We start from the raw sequence: 24,132 nt of genomic DNA, 5'->3' as shown, positions 1-24,132 counted from the left end.
GCATTTACAGCATGTGTGAAGACGGCCTTACAGCGCAACTCTTGCATCATTCTAGTAGAAAATGATGGAATAGAAAAATAAAAGCTGTATCTCATCACAGCGGCTGACATAATAGAGATGCTGGACACGTCTTCTTGCATATGACCTAAAGCACATACTAGACAATAATACCGCTGATATTTAATTAAGTCAAGAACAGTTTTTGCTCAGGAGAAAAAGCATTAGATGAGACAGAATGGAGCTCTGGACTACTTCACATATGGATGAATGGGCACTTCTCTGCATTCTGTTCCGTCTCTTTTTAGAAGTGTATTGTGCCTAGTGCATTCCAATTACAGAGCTACTGCCTTTCCTCATTTGAACTCTATTCAGATGTCAGCTTCCAGATCCACATAAAGAAATACAGCCCAATTCGTAAAGGACTTCCCTTATATACAGACACTTAGCACATAATAAAAGGCCCTTTAAAGCAGCCCCCCTGGGCCTGGCCAAACAAAGATGGTTGCACCAGCTTCTCTTACTACCTGATGAACGCTGTGCATTAATATGCATAATAAGTCTAAGATGCTACACCTGCTTAGATTAGCCTGTGCTGTCCACATGAGTAGTGCTGGCCAGTCAGAGCAGCCTGTAGTGTCATAGACTGCTATTGCATACTAATACACCATCTTTGTTCAGGAGTGGAAGGTCGCTTTAAATACACAAGTGTTGGAGAGGGTAGGAGGTCCCCATCTACTGCAAAACTTTTTGCAATGCTTACATAAGTCAGAAAAAATTATGGCATCGCCAAGACAGGGCTCTCCCCTTATTGGTTGACGGAGCATAATATTTAAAAAAGTGTTTGAGCCCCTTTTAAACCATTAAAGACCTAGGGTCAAATATATACAGCTTTAATTCCATCCGATAGTAAATATACAGCGTGGGATTTAAACTCCTGCAATCTACAGGAGCAGGTCGGTTTCTCAGGTTTAAGACACACTGAAGGAGAGACAGACATGTTTTTTAACAGTTTCTGCCCACTTTTTTACAGGCTACATAGCGCTCAGTCAGCACTACGTAAAGTGCTGCCATTTCCTGCATGGGATTCGGCGATCATGTAATCACTGGCAGCCCGCTGCATCTCAGAGCTGCAGGGTCTTAGCAGACCCAGATCAGCTACTGTCACACCAGAGGGATGTTTTCCCCTGTAGTTGTGGCTCCTGTGAATGCTCCAGTTAAGCCGGTCTCACATGGGCGATCCGGATTGCGTATGCAGGAGCCCGCAGCAGAATCCAGCTCTGACCCTGCCCGGTGACCCTGAGTGCCTTTGCTTTTTTGTATTTTGGATAACTCGCTGTCGGTCATGTGCAGTACAGATTTTTTTTTTCTTCCCACGCTGTCACTAGGCGATGACGCGGGTGCCGGCGGCCTATCCATAATGTCAACTGCAAGTTGGACGGCTTATATTGACTTCAACAGAAGCTGTCCATGCTGCAAATTTAAATCCGCTCATGAAAATCACAATCGCTATCCACTCATCTGAGCGGACATGCAAATGTTCTATTATTACAATGTATGCAGAATACCGCGGATCGCCCGAGCAGGTGATGATTGCAAATTCCGGAACTGAAATCTGTTTGTGCGAGACCGGCCTTAGGGCTTATTTACACGAGCGTATATCGACAAGCATTTTCACGGCCAGACGATATACACTTCCATGTAAGCAGTTCCCCCTTCCTTCCTCCTCACCAGCTCTCTGCGTCTCTCCTTCACTCTGGCGTTTGCAATGGGAGGGGGTGGAGCTAAGCTCCACTCTGTCCCGCCCACTCCCATTGCTGGCTGCGGAGAAGGGGCAGGGAGGGGGTGAGAGCTTAGCTCTGCCCCGTCCCGCCCACTCCCATTGCAAACAGCCGGAGGGGAGGAGAGAGGCGGTGAAGGGGAGGATTGCTCAGATGGAAGCGTATATCATCCGGCCGTGAAAACACCGGCCGATATACGCTTGTGTAAATAAGCCCTTACAGTGGAAAAGTGTGAGATAAAAAACAGAAAAAAAACCTGTGTAAATGTGCCCCAGAGGTCTTATATGATGTCAAGGGGGACATGGGTGTTAAAAAAAGTTACAAAAATAAGTTTAAAAAAATTACAGAATTATATATACAATTATACATGAAACAAGATGGCGACCCCATTCCCATAATTTAATGTAAACAGATTTTTAAAAAGGAAAATATAAATTTAAAAAATATATATAGTTTCTTTCTTTTAGTACATATTACCCATAATAAAATGGAAAAAAAACCTGAAAAATAAATTCAGTAAAAAAAGAAATTACAAACTAGACTTTCATGTGACAAAAAAAAAAAAGTACAGCAAAAATAATTTTGGCAAGCTAGAAAAAAGCATAAGGCCGTAAAACAGCCAGAAAGGTAAAATCAATTAAAAAGTATCTGGTCCTTTAGGAATGCACCACTCTGGTCTTTAAGGGGTTAAACATGAAAAAACTAGTACGTGCTTTTCTTATAAAATATAAATCTAGTCTGTGTTCACGCTGCGCCCCATGCACTTCTGCCTAGTTACCTAAAATACGGTCTATTCACCTCAGACAAGGGCGGCTTCAGGGAAGCGTGTTTGCGCACGGGTGAATCCCGCTCGCAAAACGCGTAGAATAGAACTCATTGATTTCAATAGCTTCATTCTCACTCCTTTGAATCTTTGCACCGGCCGCGGGCGGAAAAAAAAAGTAGGTGCTGACCTATCTTGTGAGTATTTGCGCACCAAAGAGCCCCATCGAGGTCTATGGGAGGTTGGGAGGTGAACATGTGGGTACGCGCAAAACGCTGCACATACCCCTGATCACCCGCACCTCGTTGGGCTTATTGGCTAAGGGCTCCTTCAGACAACCAGATTTTATTGTGTTTTTGTCCGCACACAATATGTGGAGAAAAGAATCCATTGACTTCAAAGGGTTTATTCTCATTTCTTTTTAAGCACTGCTCTATTTTCTGCGCTTTTGTGCACCAAAGATCTCCATAGAGGTTTATGGGAGGTGCGCAAATTGGGCGCCCTTGCGAACTAGCTGTGCCTGCGCTGATACACACAGGGACGTGCACAAAGTACCCTAATTGACTGCGTAAAAAAGATGCGCAGGAGCATACGTATTTTGCAATATGCCAGTGTGAAGCCGCCCCAGGTCCCATTTAAGCCATATTCACACGGGCAAGCGTGATTTTTCAGCCGGATATCTCGCTTGCCAACGTACGATTCTCATACATACAGTAGTGCCTGTACAAAGTCCCAGACACACAGCCCTGCAGTCCCTGTACAAAGTCCCATACACACAGCCCTGCGGTCCCTGTAGAGAAGTCCCATACACACAGCCCTGCGGTCCATGTACATACATCCCATACACACAGCCCTGCAGTCCCTCTACATATGTCCCATACACACAGCCTTGCAGTCCCTGTAAAGAAGTCCCATACACACAGCCCTGCGGTCCATGTACATACATCCCATACACACAGCCCTGCAGTCCCTCTACATATGTCCCATACACACAGCCTTGCAGTCCCTGTAAAGAAGTCCCATACACACAGCCCTGCGGTCCCTGTACAAAAGTCCCATACATACAGCCCTGAGGTCCCTGTACAAAAGTCCCATACACACAGCCCTGAGGTCCCTGTACAGACTTCCCATACACACAGCCCTACGGTCTCTGTACAGAGGTCCCATACACACAGCCCTGCGGTCCCTGTACAGACTTCCCATACACACAGCCCTGCGGTCCCTGTACATAAGTCCCATAAACACACTCCTGCGGTCCCTCTATATAAGTCCCATAAACACAGTCCTGCGGTCCCTGTACATAAGTCCCATACACACAGCCCCGCGGTCCCTGTACAGAGGTCCCATACACACAGCCCCGCGGTCCCTGTACAGAGGTCCCATACACACAGCCCTGCGGTCCCTGTACAGAGGTCCCATACACACAGCCCTGCGGTCCCTGTACATAAGTCCCATACACACAGCCCTGCGGTCCCTGTACAGAGGTCCCATACACACAGCCCCGCGGTCCCTGTACATAAGTCCCATACACACAGCCCTGCGGTCCCTCTACATAAGTCCCATACACACAGTCCTGCGGTCCCTGTACATAAGTCCCATACACACAGCCCTGCGGTCCCTCTACATAAGTCCCATACACACAGCCCCGCAGTCCCTGTACAGAGGTCCCATACACACAGCCCTGCGGTCCCTCTACATAAGTCCCATACACACAGCCCTGCGGTCCCTGTACATAAGTCCCATACACACAGTCCTGCGGTCCCTGTACAGAGGTCCCATACACACAGCCCTGCGGTCCCTCTACATAAGTCCCATACACACAGTCCTGCGGTCCCTGTACATAAGTCCCATACACACAGCCCTGCGGTCCCTCTACATAAGTCCCATACACACAGCCCCGCAGTCCCTGTACAGAGGCCCCATACACACAGCCCTGCGGTCCCTCTACATAAGTCCCATACACACAGCCCTGCGGTCCCTCTACATAAGTCCCATACACACAGCCCTGCGGTCCCTGTACATAAGTCCCATACACACAGTCCTGCGGTCCCTGTACAGAGGTCCCATACACACAGCCCTGCGGTCCCTGTACATAAGTCCCATACACACAGTCCTGCGGTCCCTGTACATAAGTCCCATGCACACAGCCCTGCGGTCCCTCTACATAAGTCCCATACACACAGCCCTGCGGTCCCTCTACATAAGTCCCATACACACAGTCCTGCGGTCCCTGTACAGAGGTCCCATACACACAGCCCTGCGGTCCCTGTACAGAAGTCCCATACACACAGCCCCGCAGTCCCTGTACAGAGGTCCCATACACACAGCCCCGCGGTCCCTGTACATAAGTCCCATACACACAGCCCTGCGGTCCCTGTACAAAAGTCCCATACACACAGCCCTGCGGTCCCTGTACAAAAGTCCCATACACACAGCCCCGCGGTCCCTGTACAGAAGTCCCATACACACAGCCCCGCGGTCCCTGTACAGAAGTCCCATACACACAGCCCCGCGGTCCCTGTACAGAAGTCCCATACACACAGCCCCGGGGTCCCTGTACAGAAGTCCCATACACACAGCCCCGCGGTCCCTGTACATACTTCCCATACAGTCCTGCGGTCCCTGTACAGACTTCCCATACACACAGCCCTGCGGTCTCTGTACATAAGTCCCATACACACAGTCCTGCGGTCCCTCTACATAAGTCCCATACACACAGTCCTGCGGTCCCTGTACATACTTCCCATACAGTCCTGCGGTCCCTGTACATAAGTTTCATACACACAGTCTGGCGGTCCCTGTACATAAGTCCCATACACACAGCCCTGCGGTCCCTCTACATAAGTCCCATACACACAGCCCTGCGGTCCCTGTACATACTTCCCATACAGTCCTGCGGTCCCTGTACATAAGTCTCATACACACAGTCCTGCGGTCCCTGTACAGAGGTCCCTGCGGTCTCCATACATTCATCCCCACACACATTCACACCCGCATCCTCAGTCCCGGACTTCAGTCCCTCATTCTCCCACCACGTTATTCAACTGTAGACCCGTCCATTTACCTATTTAGTAGGGGGGGAGGGCGTCATTTTATTTCACTGTAAACACGAACATTTTGTTACACCGTACGTGAACCCGTTACCGCCATCCTCTAGCGTTACCCTCACAGCCGCCTTCTTCGCTACATCTAAGTAAAACTATCAAAGAATTGTTAACACCCCCCCCTCCTCGGCCAGTAGAATGGTGCGGTCGGGATGGATGACGTCACCTTTCAGCTGTTCTGAGGAGAAAGGCTTGCAACGAGTGTGACTGCGGTCTCGTGCAGCGGGAGATGGACGGCGCGCGGCTGGAGCCGACCGGAGCCTGCAACCGCCGATAACAACCGCCGGGTCTCAGCGCTGAGAAGGTACAAGAACCCCCCAGCTGCAGCAGCATCCCCCCACCCCTCCCCTGCAGGGGCGCCTGTTGCTGCTGCTGGCGGAGGAAGTGACAACTTTGTGCCTGGAGATCATCTTCCACAGTCCTGCAGGGATCTGGTAAAGGAATCTGGAATCTCCACTAAATCCTCTGGATTTCGCTATTTAACCCTTTGGGCTTTGCGGTGTTAACTCTTCAGTTTTCTAAAAACTGGTGTTGCCCATAGCAACCAATCGGATTCCGGTTTTGATATTTACTTAAAGTGCCTGCTTGATTGGTTGCTATGGGCAACTGATTCGCTTTTTATTCTGCAGCAGTTTTGATACATCTCTCCTTAATAAGGGGTTGTTCAGCCCAAGGTGTAAGCAGACGTAGATGGGGTATGGTGGGATGTTTATTTTTATTTTTTATTTTTTACTTTAAATTTGTCAAATAGTTCAACAATGCAAATTTTTGACTGTCTGACCTCCCATAATTTTTATTTTTTTATTTTTTTTTATTTTTTAAACCTATGGCTATATGTTTCAATGCATTTAACATGTTTTTATCAAATGTCATTAAAGGGGGGGAAAAAGTGTTCAACTGCAAAACTTTACTACTGCAAGATGTGGGGGGGGGGGGGGCGTTTGCAGTGAAAAAGTAAACTTTTATTTTTTTTATTTTTTTAATATATACTGTAAAAACACAGAGAGAGAGAAACCTATGGCTCTCCGTTTTATTGTACACGTATGCTTAAAACGGCGTGTTTTGTATATGTTCTTCCCTTTATGGTATGCGTTAAGCGTATGTGAGAGTCGTAATGTGAACAGCCCCTCAGTATATACTTACTATAAAGGTGCATTTATACGGTTGAGTGCGATACGAGTCCAAATATTGTGCAACGCGAGTGTGATTTGCGAGGAAAGAAAATGCAGCGCTGAACTCGCCATTTTCACACGTGACCCCCCCCCCCCCCCCAATTATTTCTTATGGGAATAAAAAAAAACGCATTGCACTCACATGTATGAAAATTGTAAAAACAATGGATTCTTATTGTGCAAATTCCGTGCGTCCATTGCGCAACATTCGTGCATGAAAGCCGCCGGTGTAGATGCACCATAAGTGTCACTGGGGTTGTGAATGGAGTTGGGGTGGTGTGAACCCAAGTCCTGAAGTGTTAGTGTGATGGTACATGCAGTCAATGGAAGCCGTCCATTCACGCTATCTTCCTGTAGCACAGCGGAAGATAGCGTGAAAACGCTTCCCAGCCAACCGCTGCCGCGTCATATGATCCAGCCGGCGTGTCACATGACGCGGCGGCGGTGGGCGGGGAAGCGTCATGCGGGAGCGAGGACGCCGGATCCGCTGGTAAGTATGGGGTCTCTGGGGGGCGCCGTGACGGGCTTCGCCGCGGAATATTCCGCGGCGGAGCCCGTCACGGCCGTGTGCAGCCGGTCTTAGGCTGGGTTCATACGGGGCGAATTTCCAGCGGACGTTCTGTTTCAGATCAGCCACGAAATGCCTGCCTCTAAACGCACCATTTGGTGCTGGTTTTGAAGGGGGCTTCGTCGCAAATTCCTGTGCATAATTCACCCTCTCATTGGGATCAACAGCGGAAACGGCAACATAACTTGATGTGATGTGGATTCCGTGCCGCAAGGAAGTTTCCGCACGTGTTTTGTGCAAGTTATTTCCGCAGAACGTGGATGAGATTTTCAAAACCCCATCCACTATTCTACTACTGTAAATGCAGCGGAATTTCCACGCGGATGAGAATCTTTATTCCCCTTAAATGGAGAAAATTGGTTTTACACCCCCTTTTAAAATTTTTTTTTTTTTTTTGCCTTCCGGTGAATCAACATTGGGGGGTGAGGTGGCTAATGGGCTGAACTGGATGGTCATATGTCTTTTTTCGGCCTTACATACTATGTTACCATGTCAACTGGAACTTATGATCGAAACTACAGGCATTAGATATTTGCCCCTGAGACTCCTAGTAGCCACTCGGATTGGACAGCACCCGGGCATCCTGTCTGTATGCTGTCCGATGTGCGGGGCACTACACATTGATATGGACTGTTTTTGTCTACGGGCAAGAATAGAATATGCTGGAACTTTTTTTTTTTTTAAATACTTGGACTATTCATCCTAACTTGTATTTCAGTCGCTTATATCTCGCTCATTCTGAGCTGAACAGTCCAATGGGCAGAGCTATTAGTGATTGACCTCTATCTGTGTATAATGATACATACTGAGGTAGCTGTCAATCACTGATAGCTCCGCCCATTGGACTGATCAGGTCAGGATGAGCAGAGATATAAATGAATAAAACACAAGTTCTACTGAATCTTTCCCCATAAAACTATATATCCGTCTGCTCAGCTCCTCCGGCTCTATAACATCAGGCCTGCAGTTTGGACAGTGTTTCAGCTGACAGACTTTCTTTAAGGCACTTGCCAACAAAAACCATATACTTAAACCTATGGAAACAAATTGTCGTACATTTCCATATGAATTCTATGGATTGTAATGTTAAAGTATACGCTTCCATGTTTTGTGGGGTAGAAAAGCATAGCAGGTTATATAGCAGGTTATGCTTTTTCAGTCTCTCAAAAAAAAAGTTCTCACAAGTATGCCTTTTTGAACTATGCTTGATCCATTCTAGCCTCTGGATACATGAAACTACAGGGTTTTTATGTTAACAAAAAGATATATATATGATAAGCCCCCCCCTCCTAGACACTAGGAGAATGATCTCGTGTAGACCTCTCTGCTGGGAGCCCTGGGATTGATGGGGTTCCTAGTGGACCAACCATTTATTACATCCCCTGATGATCTGCCAGCATCTCTTGTGAGATAAGTACCCAGTAACATATTCCAATGCCAAAAAAGTGCCCATAGATGTTATCTGTCACACTTGATGCAACTTGTACCCCTTATTACAGACTCAAAAAGTGATACTTTATGACAGCAAAAGAAAACTTCACAAAGTCTTTTTTTCTTTTTTTTTCAATACCATTACATCAGTAAGTTGTTCTGAAGTGAACGTGTCGGATTCTGTGAGCGCCATATACTAAGCTTCTGGACTCCTAGGATGGGGGCTGCCGAGTCTAGGGGGTCGCTGGGGTTTTATCTCTGTTTTGCTTTTGGAGCAGAGAAATGGCAATAAAAGCGTTTTTCTTATTGACTTATTCAGTGTGTTTTCAAAAAAAAAAAAACAAAAAAAAAACTTTCAACTTGTTTCCATTTCTTAAATTTTTCTTAAATGGAACAAATAGCACTGTGGACTGCATTATTTGTTGCCTAAAAGAAAAATGAAGCAACCTGGAAGCTTTTTGAAGAACCATTTAAATCAATGGGGGGGAAAAATGAAAACGTTCAATTCCATTTCGCTGCAAACAGTGAAAAGCGCTAATGTGAGCACCGCCTTAGCCGGCTCCCAGTTCTTTCACTGCATGGCCAGGAAGCCGCTGCTTGTCCGCGCATTGGACTCCTCTACATTCAGTGCGCGCATGTAAAGAACAATGTGTATATGCACACACGCGTGTGTACTGAATGTAGAGTCTGGTGCACGGACTGAGCGGTTTCCCAGGTGAACGGTGAAAAAAATGGAGACGGGTAAGCTGCAAATAGCACTCCATGACTTCTGTCCTAGGAGCTTATAAACTTGGGGTACTTTTACACGGGGCGACTGTCGCTCCTGAGCTTTCATCACAGCGATCGCTCAGTGTATCAACCTGTTAGATCATGTGAGCACCAGAAATTCAATGGGTAGGTTTTGCCCCAAAATGTATATGACCCATAATGATTGGCATGCTATGTGTCAGAAGGGTCTCCTAATGCGTTGACAGAGGCCAGTATGTATCTTGGCGGACACGGCCAATGGTGTTTGGTGTATCTATGCAGTGTGCTCACATTTGGGTGATTTTTCACAAAATCATGGCGCTTACCCTTGGCAAAGTTGCAGTTTGTGAGCAGCACCATGTCTATAGACCCCTGAAGCCCATAGATACAATGAGCGCATGTGATGACGCTTATGTTCCTGGTGCTAAAACATCAGAAGTGGCTATTATCTATATCGTTCGGCAGTCTAATGAGGTGTGGACACATAACGGTCGGTTGCAGAGTTACAACATTCTGACAATTACTTGTTTATGGGACACTCTATTTTTTTACCAACCGTCCACTGCTGATCCATGGATTGTCACCTTAGAGGAACTTATTGTCTCCAGCCACTCCGGGAAGTCCAGAAGTATCTGTGACCTGCGTGCCGTTTGCATATTTGCAAATCTTGAATCTACTTTGCATTGACCGAAGCGAATCAGCCGCCTTCTAAGAACTGATCTTGGTAGAAGGGACACAACAGACGTTGTTTTGCATGGATGGCAATCTTCTCTTCTGCTAAATCTTAGCCACTCCAGATGTATATGTATATTGGCAGTAGCCTCTCTGGCTTTGTACACGGATCTCTGGGGGCTTCGAGGACGCATGCTCCAACATAAAGTTACTTACTCTATTCTTTACCTTTATGAGAGAACCTTAGTAGGGTGGGTCAGTACTTTGCAGCGGGGGGGGGGGGGGCAGTGCTCTGCAGCAGGGGGGGGGGGCAGTGCTCTGCAGCGGTGGGTCAGTACTCTGCAGCGGGGGGGGGGGGGGGGCAGTGCTCTGCAGCGGTGGGTCAGTACTCTGCAGCGGGGGGGGGCAGTGCTCTGCAGCGGGGGGGGGGGGGGCAGTGCTCTGCAGCGGGGGGGGGGGCAGTGCTCTGCAGCGGGGGGGGGGCAGTGCTCTGCAGCGGGGGGGGCAGTGCTCTGCAGCGGGGGGGGGGCAGTGCTCTGCAGCGGGGGGGGGGCAGTGCTCTGCAGCGGGGGGGGGCAGTGCTCTGCAGCGGGGGGGGGGCAGTGCTCTGCAGCGGGGGGGGGCAGTGCTCTGCAGCGGGGGGGGCAGTGCTCTGCAGCGGGGGGGGGGGCAGTGCTCTGCAGCGGGGGGGGGCAGTGCTCTGCAGCGGGGGGGGCAGTGCTCTGCAGCGGGGGGGGGGGCAGTGCTCTGCAGCGGTGGGTCAGTACTCTGCAGCGGGGGGGGGCAGTGCTCTGCAGCGGTGGGTCAGTACTCTGCAGCGGGGGGGCAGTGCTCTGCAGCGGTGGGTCAGTACTCTGCAGTGGGGGGGTCAGTGCTCTGCAGCGGTGGGCTCCAACATGCAAGTATCATCATAAAATCAATAAATATTTAATATGGGATTGTAGATCTGCACAGAGTAGTTTCTCAAAAGGATGCAAATAATGCCTTATAAGGGTCTTGTATGCAGGAATTTTTTGTTGTGACACTTTTGTATAAACCAAGGCAGTTCTGCTGTGGTTACGAAATTGCACGAAAAAACACCTTTTTACATTCCTGTAATGATGGCTATAAGTGTGGTGACCAGGTGGCCACTCAGGACCTGAGGCCCGCACTGATGAGTTGGGAGGGTAGAGTTGGCACTTGTCACAGTGGCTCTGACCACACTCCCTCCCCGGAGGGACGCATGCCACCTCAGCCCAAGTACCACTAGGCCTCTTCCGGACACCCCTGGGACAGGGATGGCCTATAAACATGTGGTGGACTGTAAATATGTCACATGTGACACTACCGTTCCTTACCGTAATGCCCCTCGACAGAGAAATAAAGGAAGTCCACGCACACAACTAACTCCTAGTACCTCAGTCCCTGAGAACGGTCAGGGCCTGGCAAAACTTTACTTACATCTTGACAGATTACAGCTTAATTACGCACCAGTGCAGGCAGGACAGTAAACTTGAGGTGAGGGAGGAAACTCAGGATGATATCGGTCCTGCAGTCCACGTTATCTGTCAGGTACCGCTCCTGGAAGGAGAAACTCTCCAGAGGAGGACGGGGTAGGATCTCTTCTCCATCACTCTTCACCACATGAGGGTTGAAGGTACCCCCATGTGGCCGGCACTCCACTCACTACCGTTGAGGATGATGAAAGGACCCAGACATGTCTCACTTATATTTATAGTGTCTGGCATACCACATGACAGGACATAAGTTGATACTTTTCCAGACATCTCCCAGTCACATTCAGACATTAACCTCTCATATGCTACAGCTGTGCAATATACATAACAAGAGACTAGACATTTTGCACAGTGCATCCATACCTAAGACATGACATTTATGGAGGGGCCAGAAATATAGACTTCGGGCCACTACACAAGGACTTAAAAAAAAAAACCCGGTGAGACCAAAGGGGCTTGCCTTATCAAAGAAAACTCCTTTCGGAGGGCAACATCCAGCTGATTGCCCCTGGTCTCCCTCTTGGCAAGGCTAATTTTTGTCGTGAAAACCATTCCCAACCAGGGAGAGGCAAAATGTAGGGTAAGAATCCTTTTACACAGGCTGATAAATCGTTCAGATTCCGCTCCTTGCCCAAAGGAGCAACAAACAAGAATTCATTTGCTTCTTGTTCATCTTTCAGTTTATGCCTGCAGAAAACTGACCGATGGATCGACCCGTGTAAACGGGCAGTCGCTCACTTATGAATGACTGCCTGCTTAATGTCAATGGAGGAGGGCGGGTGGGCTGGAACACTCCCCATCCCGCTCCACCTCCATTGACTAGTGATACTCGTTCCTCTGTAAAAGTACGACAAGTTGTCTCATATAAAGGGGGCCCTTATGTGGCGACCATTCAGATGATTGGCCATCCATGTAAGGTAAGGCTCAAATTTTCTGGAATGAGAGAGATTCACACGGGGCAGTTCGCCTTTGTGGCTTCTAGATGTGTTATGATGCCACATCTTTAATTACAGCCAAGTGTCAACCATTATCATTTGAAATCCTTGCCAATGGACATTCGTACACGGTGCCAGTCTTGAAGGCGTTTTTCAAGACAAAATTATCAATGGCCAGCAATATCTGATCAGTGAGGTCAATCACTCAGGGCTTCCATTAATGAGAGGTTTGAAGTGACCGTGGTGCTTGGGTGAGCCTCAAGATGACTTCTATGAATAGCAGACGCAGTGCCATACAACGTATAGTGGCTGTGCGTGGTATAGCAGCTCAGTTCCTTTCATTTGAACAGGCCATGTGATGAATGTGGCGTCGTATGCCTGAAAAGAGCCAGTGGCACTTATGGAAGTGCCATCGCCTCTTCAATCAGCTGATTGGGTCCTAAATGCAGACTACCACCAATTGGATATTGATTTATCTTGAGAATAAATCACAGAAAACCCCTTTAATTACACCTTTAATCACAGTGACTTCAATAGGTTGTGCCCCCTTTTTTTTTTCTTCTTCTTAATCATATGAAACTTAAATTTGTGTGAACTCCTAGCAACTTTATACTTTTTTTTTTTTTTTTTCTTTCTATTATTATTCATGGAAGAGAGTCAACTGAATCCCCTTTGTGTGTAGTCCCAGCTTCCGGGTTCTCGTCTGGACATGTTATAAGTGGACTTCCCACATATGCAGATGCTGTGTGATACTGTCTTTAGCATACTGAGTAATCTATAGAGGACTGGCTTGGTCAGGTCATTGAGGGAAGGGCTTTCTACTCCCCATGTGTCTTATGTGAAGCTGCATTATTATGTCTGGATATGTTAAACCATGTAGACTGGCTCTTGTAAAGCATGACTCTAGCTTTTCGCAGGATTGAGCTGGACAGCAAAAAGTTTTTAAAAAAAATGTCAAAGGTTTTTTCGGGGACTTTTATTAATGAACTATCCCGGGAATAGTCATCAAGAGTCTTCTGCGGCTTGGGAACCCCCAAAGATTATTTCTTTGCCGGACATGCTATCCTTACAAACAGAGCTGGAAGTACACAGATCTGTTCATATTGCAATAGCCTGGGTTGGTATTGCAGATGCAGCTCCCAATTCAATGGGAAATGGTCCTGCAATACCAACCTGGGCCACCGCAATACGGATAGAGCTGTCTGCAATGACAGCAGGGCTGAGAACATCTTATTGCTAGGGGTCCCGAGTGGTGCATTCCTGCTAATCAACTAGGATTTCTTCTTCTCTTCATGCCTTGGCGCAGACTAAGCAACGTATTCACTATAGTTGTGTTCCCGCCACCATTTACTGAGGAAGAGGGTAGTGCCTCAAAACGACAGAATTCATGCGTAATGAATGCAATCAGGTTACTTTGTCCTGTCTGTGAATCATTCTCTATGTGAATGTTAGCTCTGTGCACCAGTTTCCCATTTCTGTCAAGCCCACTACTTGACCACAACCCGGCTTTTGTCCCATACCACCCTCAATCAATTGTTAGTGAACTACTACACTCCTTACAGGACAGTCACATATATCCAGGGGAGTGCCTTGTCTGGTTTTCTTCACACCTGTTTTGGCCATGTGATGGACACCTGAGGTGCTTCGCTTGTTCCAGTAGAGCTGTGCCTTATACAGAGCCGTGCACCTGGGTGTCCATCACATGACCGCGGCAAGCTTCTATTCGCCGAAAGTAAACAAGGAAGACTCCTATTGAATGACATCAAACAATCTTTGAAAACCACCAAACAAACAGTTTATTAATTGTAAACTGCAATACCCAGGTAATGCGCTGTAACCACACTGGCAGCACCAACCCCCCCCCCCCCCCCCTCACCACCACCACCAATCCTTACAATATAGATGCCACAGCGCTGAATTTCCCTACATACGGATACTATTGGCAATCTGCTGACTAGGGTAACTGTTCATTTGCATAGAGCTGCATGCCCAGGGGGTGGTTGGGAGTGCTGCTGAAAGAGACCTCTGTCTTTGGTTTAATGAGGGTTCCTGAGGTCAGACCACCAGTGATCTTAGTGTTATGGCATATCATAACTAAAAGATCGGGATACCTCTTTAACCCTTTCCAATCCAATTTGTATCCTGGTTTTCCTAGGGGGCTTACTCTTTTTCTGGCATTATACAACAGCGCTATCTGCTGGCTAAAGCCAGTACTGCATGAGGTGACACGTTGGATAGTCTCCAACAGCAGAGAGGCTGGCAATATACAGTAAGAGAACCCCGACGGATGTCTTCCAACATAGAACCTTAAATCATAATGTCTTCAGAGGTCAGACAGTGGATTGAAAAGGGTTAATGTGGTGTAAATGGAGCCTTAGGGCTCTTTTATTTGGGACAACCTTTACGCTTGACAGTCATCCCATCCATGATCGTTCCTATACTTTCATACAGGAACCATCATCGCTCAGTGAATGGAGGCAGAGCGGCCTGGATATCATTCCATCTACCCACCTCCATTCAAAGTAAACAGGCAGTGGTTCTTAGATGAAAGGCTGCCTGTTTACACGGGCCGATCGTCGTTCAGCTTCTATGCCTCAATGAACGATAAGTGAACAAATTATCATTGGCCGTGCAGGCAATCGCAATTACCGATAATCGGTCATTAGAACGTTTATAATCGTTCAAATTCTCATTAGATCGCGTGAATCTGAATGATTAAAGCCCTTAGAGATGCCGCCATTAAGATAAACTAATGACGACCTCCCGAGTAGCAGCGGCAGCTTTCTCCGGAGACGAGCGCTCCCCTCATATATCTTTAAGGGATTCCTAATGAATAATTCTCGACTACACAGAATACATAATTAGAGCGATAACAAATCGCACTATGCATGGCGGATTTCATTAACCGTTTCACGTCCTGGAATAGGTGAGATGTCTATCAGAGACCGTTGCAGATACATGTGAGAATACTTGCCTTTATTGCAATTATGTAACCACAGAAGCTCTATGTCTAGCCAACGGGGTTAAGTCTCTCGGCATCCTAATAGTAGCAGGGGATCCTGTCCCACCTGGCACACAAATGCGTTTCCCATGTCAGGCTGGTAATTTTTTGGCTATGAAATCAGTAAGTTGTGCCAGACTTGGTTTTGGCTTCCTCTAATCCCCATGTTAGCGTGGGAATGCCAGCAGCTGGTGGGGAGGCTTGGCTTCTCCTAGTGAGGACTCGCATTACTTTGTCCATTCTGCCCTGTCTGTATCCCACCTTAACGACACATTGCGACGCCACTTCTGCATTGCTATCATATTTGGAGCTTCTGTCTACCCCGCTTCTCCACTTGAGCTGTCTGTCGGTGCATGCAGCTAGGATGATGTTCTGTATCTCATTGCTTGTCAGCTATGTCATTCATCCTCCCTCGCCACCCTTTCCTGTTACTAGTCGGTCACAATTGGCAGCAGATCAGTTTCCATCAGAAATCTTCCTCTATCCCTATATTGACCTCCCACGCCTACAGCGCTTTAGTTCTGCGCCCCCTCAAGCCCACGCTCTAATGCTTCAAGGGGCTAGATAGATATTCAGACGATGGCTTCCAAGAATTCCAAGAATATATTGGCCAGCGATGGAAAGTGACCTCAAATACTTCTTGCGTACCCGACTATTGCCTCCGACCCACAATGCAACATCTGTTAATTAATAGATATTTATGCTTGGTAGCGTGTTTAATAGAAAATGCCCCATTATAATAAACAGCAGAAGTCAGTGCGAGCCTGTTCGTCCCGTTTTGTTGGTTGGCAATGTCCGCAGCTTCTGGGTCCTTCTACACTTGAAGATAAATTTGTAAAAATCTGCATCAAATATAGTAAGTTTTATTTATTTTTTTTTTTTAAGCGTTCAGAACACTTTTATGTTTGCTTGTCTTCCCGTCTGTCTGGTTACCTGCCTATATATCAGGGATTCTAACACTCACTATCACTTTTACGTCACCCTAAAAGGTACACTCACACTTGAGTTAGGCCGCTTGCAGATGGGCGGGTTGGATCTGGCTGTGAGGATTCTCGCCGCGGGACCAGAGCGCCTGCAGAGAGCAGCGCGTATTCGCCCGCGGCTCCGGGTGTTTGATGTGCCGGCTTGCCGGGCAACCAGCGCATGCGCAGACCGGAGCCGGCACTGACGGTTCTGTGCGGGGCTCTGAGAAATGGGACATGCTGCGGTTTGTTTGCCACGCGAGACGTCGCGCGGACAAACCGTGGCTGTCTGCCTAGGATTGCGTTTGCTATGGCAGCTTCCAAGGGCGGAAATTCCGCGGGAAATCTTGACGCGGAATTTCCGCCTGTCTGCAGGTGGCCCCTAGGGCTTCCAGTGTCAGGCAGCTGCTGCCAAGGCATATCGGATCATGGGGTGCATCAGAAAAAATCAATGGGTACATGATGAGAACATTGTTCTTCCTCTTTATAAGTCACTGGTCCGATCACACATGGGATATTGGGGGACATTTAACAATGCTTTATGCCAATTTTCTGGTGTAGAAAAGTTATTTTTAATTTATATTTATTTTTTATATTCTGTGCCATCCCCAGCAGTTTTGAAAAGTGGGCAGGGTTGTCATGAGGAGGCGTGGCCACCCAGACTGACAGATTTAGGTCTAATTTATGCCAGAAAGGCACACTTGGTTCGGACCGGCTGTATATTTCTGGGAAGGCGCACGGAGCTGCACAATACGTGAAGAGGCTCACTAGTTGCTTAGTTTCAGTGAGCTGGAATGCGCCATTTCTCGCTGAGTGCCCTGATGCTGGCTGTGTACACGGCACGACTATTGCTGAAAATAATTGGTTTCAAGCGGTTATTCATCAATCACCCCTTGTTCAGGTACCTTTTTTAGGCCGCTCACACATGAACGCGGCAATTCATCGAGATTTCAAATGCCCCCCCCCCCCCGCTTTCCGCCGTAGGTCCCTGCGGGGTAGAGAACCTCATGATGATGTGGTAGCGCCTCTGAGGAGAGACGACTGCTTGGTCTGTCTGTAGTTCTCAGGAACTTTAAAGGAGTTCCCTGGGATGTTTGCAATTAAATATAGACCATCGATAGTTGATTGGAAAGATCCCCCACCAGTCAAGGGATCACCAGGCCTGCTGTCAGTGTGGACAGAACTGGAAGCAGATTGCTGTCTATTGCAGTGGCCTGGTTTGGTACTGCAGGCACAGCTCCTATTGAATTCAATGTCAGCAGTCACTGTAGTACCAAACCAGGCCACTGCAATACAGACAGCGCTATCTGCTTGCAGCATTGTCCACACGGACAGAAGGCCCTGGCAATCCAAGTCTTGGAAACCCCTTTTAATTGAGTAAAGTCATAAATGACAAACTTATTAGGCCGGTCACACATGGACAAGTTGGATTCCGCATGCGGTAGCCCCCAGCGGAATCCGTGCCTGTCCCCAGCTGGCGTCCGTGCGTACCTTGTATATTCTGTATTGCAGAGGGCTGCAGCGAGCCGCTGTCGGACATCCGCAGTACAGATTTTTTTTTTCTTCTTCTTCCGCGCCGTCACTAAGCGATGCTGCGAGTGCCTGCAGCCAATCCGCGATGTCAATTGCTGATGGGACGTGGGTCGGACGGTTTCCATAGACTTCAATGGAAGCTGTCCGTGTAGAATCTGCACTAAAATAGAACATGCTGCTTTTTATTTACCTTGAGGGGAAATCATGTGAGCAGCCGTGAATGTTCTAATGTCTGAATGTGCGTGGAATGCCACGGATCGTCCTTGCGGGTGATTATCCCGGATTCCGCAATTCAAACCTGGTGGTGTGACAGCAGCCTTAGTGAAAATGTGCGCCATTCATCTGGATGGACTTGTATCAGGGACAAGCAAATGGATTTCCAGAACCGCATACAGATGAACGGGTCGGATGCAAAGATCTGCCACGTGCAAACTCACTTTTCAGCCCACTTAAATCCATATTTTTAGCTGACCGTCTGACTCCTTTATTTACTAGCTTAGTTGTGTAGCAGTTCATCCTGGCAGAATTCACCTCATTAGTCTATTTTTTTTGTCTTCTCGGCACTGATTAACATGTCAATGTAAACAGCCAAACTACTAACAGCCGTCTGAAAGCAGATGAGACGGTTAAACGTACAAAACAATAGCAGATTGTGAGGAGCGCACGCTGGGGGGACAGGCGCTGCCATTGGACCACCACAGTTTGAAAGATGCGGCTGTTGTATCCAGTCCTGTGTTGCTCCAAACTCTTGTCTGACCTCCCATTAGAGCGATGGCCGGCATGGGGTTAACTGTCATCCCTGCTAAGGCTTCTCCATGTGAATAGCTAATGGAGCTGCTGGCGTCCTCTGCACAATTCTGACATTCAGCCAGGGCTAGCAGGTCAGCGCTAAGCACTTGTAGGCGGACGGAGGCAAAGAGTTGGGGTTCGGAGGGGGAGTAGAGGCGGCTGAGGGGACACAATAGCCCTCTCTCTGTTCTGGAATGTAAGGGGTGAGTATGACGCTCTTATGAATATACATGACTGTCTTTTCGCATGCTCTGACTCTTCAGTCTTGGCCCCATTAGCTCTCCTCTATTCTTCAATACTATTGCAGTGGAATAAGAATTTCTTCACAACTTTCACATTTTAGGAGGGTTGTGCTGCCTCTCCGATGGGTTATATTGTATGTGTGACGCTCCTTACTGTAGGTCACTGACATTACAGGCCGCCAGGAGGCTTCTATAATGGCAGGTAGTCTTTAAGATAGTTTATTACCCCACCACCAAGCTGGGTACTCATTTTATCAACCTTGGAATGAGGGAAGGCTGAGTCAACCTTAAGCCGGCTAGCTGAATCAAGCGGGGGTTAAACTCACAACCTTCAGGTTGTGAGCGGGAGCTTAGGACTGCATACTTCTGCCTTCACACTCTGCGCCACACAAGGCTCTATAGATGAGGAAATATGAGGGTCGTACTGAAAGTAATTCAAAAGTGGTCATAACTTTATTAACTGATGTAGATCGTTCACATTGCACATGTAGTTGGAGGGACTCTTCCTCTAGACGGGTGTTTCAGAATCTTTTTCTTCCTTCCTGGTGAATAATAATGGATTCCAAGGCTTGAAGTCTGCTCTGATCTGTTTGAAGTGTTCGAAACCAATTTTTTTTTTTTCCCGATCTGGTGACAGGGCATGAAATGTGGGCAGATCTTTAGGATCCGGAAACGAAGAATCATGGTGACTGTATTTTTTTCTTTTTTTTGGGGGGGGGGGGGGGGGGGAGATAAAAAGGGCGTCCTTCTCCTTGATCTTTCTGGAACAAAGCCGTACCATCAACAGCAAGTGGAACGTGACGCAAATGCATCACTTTTAACGGAGACTATATTGAGTAGCAAACTTGTATAGGGGAAGAGTCGCTCCAACTACATGTGCAATTTGAATGGTCTACATCTACAGAAGTTATGACCACTTTTGCATCACTTTTCAGTACGACCCTCATATATTGTCTTATACATAATTACAAAGCCTAAAGGATGGAAATTAGTAACATGGTATGTAAGGCCCATGTGCATAAAGAAAACCCATACTGGTGCTCAGTTATAACCAAAAACAGTAATGGTCCAAAACCCCAAGGAGAGTAAACTCTCACTCACTTGAGTGAATCGCCCTCTCCCAAGTAAGCGAGTCTACTTTTTGGTCTTCTCAACCATTGTTGTGTTTGGTTATACCCCTGAGCGCCGGTATAGGTTTTCTTTATATACTGGGATCTATTTGATCTCTGGGACAAGACCAGTCAGCTTTCCTGTTTGGATGTTCATCCAGAACAATTTTTAAAATCTGTGAGCAGAATGTTCATCACTCAGTCATTCGGGGTTTTCTCTTTGAGCCCTTGTTGTTGTTTGCACTGTAACTTCAATTTAGTACTTTTTAAAGGCTCTCCTGCAATCCAAGCACACCATATATGATCCCGTAGCCCTCCTTAGGATCACGTAGCCCTCCTTATGAACTATCGGTCCTTTGTTTGCAGGCAGTTGTGTGATTCCTGGCTCTGGAATATGAGAACAGGTTAGAAATGTCCCGATCTGTGGTTTAGTGAAGTGTTCATCTGTTTTCTCATCAGCTTTTGTTTGCACATGCGATGCCAGATGTTCTGGAGGAGAACAAGATACTTTCCATGTAGACGGCTTGGATAGACTTGTCATTTTTTCCACCATCCAGAGTTTGAAGAACTGTTTCACTGCTGGAGCTTATTTTGGTGTGTAATGCATTATATTGGTTGTGTTGAGGTGGTAGTAATGCAGCTGGATGGGAAGCGGACGGACCCCATTATAGTCTAGGGGATCTGTCCGGCCCTATTTGGTTCCGTCGGGGTGACGGAATTGTTCTGCTGTAGGGATTTCCCTTTCTGGCTTCCCAATTGGAACAGGGAAGCAAAACAGGGCAGGTGTGAAGCCACACGAATCTTCAAATATCTTAATATGATAGTATTGTAGAATTACTATGAATTGTATTAATTCTCTTGTATAAAAGACAAAAGTATTAGAGGGGATGCCTTTTAGGCTGGGTTCACCAGGGCGGATTTGCCGCGGAAATTCCGTCCAGAATTTCACCGCGGCAAATCCGTCTGCGGCCGCTGATCCCGGGATTAGCCAGCAATGTAGACAAGATTTCTCGGAAATGTTGTCCACACAGGATGGCGACTCTATCGGAGCGCCGGCCACAGCAGAAAAGCGAAAAGCTAAGTGCCGCGGGTTTTGAAGCAGTGCTTTTTCCATCGGAAATCTCGTTTTTTCACGGCGGCCAAACCGCTAGATTTCCGTCGGGATTCCGGCATGTGTGAACCCAGACTTATTGGCTAACCAGAAAGTGTTACATATGTGAGCTTTTGAGGCTATTTAATGTCAGATTTAGGCCCAATGCACAGAATCGGGAGTGGGCATCCGCCTCTGGGTTCTGCAGCAATAATCCTCCATAGAATCATATGGAAAAACGATTTTTCATACACTCGAGCGGAAACCAATTGCGATTTTTGACTCGTAGATGAAAAATCGCAGCATGCTCCATTTTACTGTGGATTCCATAGGAAAAGTGTGTGTGTGTGTGTGTGTGTGTGTGTGTGTGTTTTAAATCTGCACATCGCCGGCGTAACGGCTGGTATGTCCGCACACACCTGCGGTACAGAAGAAAGACACTGACGGGTACGCAGGGTCGCTGGGCACGGGGAGGATTCCGTGCGGGATTCTGTGTGTGTGCGCCCGTGTGCATTTGGCCTTAAACTGAGAGAACCTGTTTATACAGAACACAGACTGTGATTTAATTTACATTTAAAACAGGCTGCATAATTGAAGGAAGAACACGGCATTTACATAATGATAAACTAAAGTTCTACAACTGAGGGTTGTGATGAAAGGATAACTGAGGATGTCGCCAATTAGGCTAATGGAAGAGAAGTGGCCATATTCCTTGAGGCAATGTTGAGGCCATGTGTAAACGATGTTGGGAAGTCCTCGTTAGTCTTAATTCCCATATTTTTCTGTAAATGTCATTTCTTAAAAAAAAAACTTTGAGTACCAAAACTTTTAGATCCCTTAAACTGTGATCCGGTCTGGAGATGGTTCCCTACGGATGTATCCAGCTACTTTGTATGTCTCTGTAGATTCATTCTGGTCTCTCCTTGCTTAAGGCATGTTGCACATGGCTGGATTTGAATTGTGGAATCTGTGATCGCCATCCGCACGGCCGATTTTGCATTATTCCGCACCCGGTGGAAGAATATAACATTTGCATGACCGCGAATAAGGATTGCGCGTTCTATTGCGTTTTTTTTTTTTTTAATCGCAGCATGTTCTATTTTCGTCGTCAGGATTCGCACGGACGGCTTCTATTGAAGTTAATGGAAGCAGTCCAACCCGCAGCCCATCCACAGTTGACATTGTGGATAGGTTGCGGGTACCCGCATCCTTGCCTAGTGACGGCACAGGAAATACATTTTTTTTCATGTTTTTTTCTCTGTACTGCGCATAACCAACGGCAAGCATCTGCGGTCATCCGCATTACAGAAAAGACAAGGTATGCGGGGTACAGGGAGTTAAAAAATTAAAAATTGGCAGCACTCAAAACCTTATCCCAATATGCCTGCTTATTTTATGACTATGGAACAATAAAACCCTGCTATAATTTTTAACATTTATGCTGCCACAACCTGATTTATTTTTCACTAAGGTATGCGGGGTCGTCGGCCGGGGTCAGAGCCGGATTCCTCTGCGTAATCCTGATCGCCCGTGTTCAGACGGCCTAACGCGGTACCATACTATTTCTGTTTTACAAATGGTGATACAGTAAGCAAAAGTGACTCAAGCCATCTGATATGGAAAATTAGAGAAGACACAGCGCTGCATGAGCTAGTCTTCTCCCGTGCGAAGGTGGCCTTAAGGTGTGTTGGGGTGTAGAGATATTGCTGAATGGAGGCCTAATTCCCACAGCTGGATTTTCGCCGCGTTTCACTGCAGCTATTAGGTTCTATTGAACTAAAAAGCTCAATGTACATGCTGCGGAATTCCACCGTGTAATTCCGCAGCATGTCCTATTTGCCGCGGGAGTACGCGCAGACAGCTTCCATTGTGGTCAATGGAAGCTGCCCGTCATGCTATACTTCCGCTGTAGCACAGCAGAGGTATAGCGTGAATACGCACCCCGCCAGCCGCGTCATGTGCTGTACTGTGCACGCATGTTTTGAGAAATATAGAAGGGTGTGTTAAAAGGAAAGTTGGGCTTAAGTAACAGGAGTGAAATCAGGGAAGCAGTTGGGAGTTTTTGACAGTCTTCATAGTGAGTAAGAGCGGATATTGGAGTGTTCTTGAGGTAGATCTGTCCTTTACTCCCTGTATTCAATCACTTCTGAGTTGAACATAACCCTAAAAGACAAAGGTCATGCTGCCTAGGAGTTGAGTACTGGTGCATCTTGTCTCCACCGGAAGTATGGGTGGAGTCATGGGTTTGTCCTGGTTGGAGTTATACAGAACGCCCACAGCTGCTAATTTGGCTGAGCTGAAGACGGCGCCTGACACACGGCAGGGGATGGGGGGGGACACAGAGTGGGGCCGCCTTCAGGGGCGATTGCCTACCTTGCACCGGCTGAAGACAGCGCCTGACACCCGTTGGGGAGATGGAGAGCGGGTCCAGCTTCAGCGGAGGCACAGGGGGATGGGAGGAGACATTGCAGCGCCGATGGGAGTCCAACGGGGGAAGGGAGCGAAGCTGATCCGCCGCTTACCTACATGCAGGTTATTTTGGTGCCGGCTTCAGCAGCAGAGCTTCCATCCATGGGGGAAGGAGGTGAGACTGACAGCACCGGACGTGGGAAGGTAAAAGGGAGAACTGGGAGAGTGACGGGAGCCAGGAGGGGAGATCACGGTAGATCATGGAAAGGGACATCCGGCTCTGATGCGGTGATAGTAGGCTGCTGGTGAAAGAATGACAGGAGCAGAGATG

The 24,132-nt window shown here is 47.5% G+C and overlaps 1 protein-coding gene across 3 annotated transcripts in view; it reads left to right on the top strand.

Annotated features, from left to right (window-relative positions):
- Positions 1-5,829: 5,829 nt before the first annotated feature.
- LOC136586700 (transmembrane protein 198) overlaps positions 5,830-24,132 on the top strand; it is a 32,054-nt gene continuing 13,751 nt past the window's right edge. Inside the window, exon 1 of one of the 3 annotated variants that reach the window (XM_066584875.1) lies at positions 5,830-5,949. The gene's annotated coding sequence lies outside the window, so the exon portion shown is untranslated. Of the gene's footprint in view, positions 6,080-19,075; positions 19,155-24,132 lie in introns of those variants that run through there. The other 2 variants (XM_066584881.1, XM_066584890.1) reach the window with 2 other exon arrangements.

Source organism: Eleutherodactylus coqui, chromosome 1 (assembly GCF_035609145.1).
Source record: "Eleutherodactylus coqui strain aEleCoq1 chromosome 1, aEleCoq1.hap1, whole genome shotgun sequence".
Lineage (NCBI taxonomy): Eukaryota > Metazoa > Chordata > Amphibia > Anura > Eleutherodactylidae > Eleutherodactylus > Eleutherodactylus coqui.
Note: the sequence above shows the minus strand (reverse complement) of the source record. Positions and strands in the feature narration are given on the sequence as shown.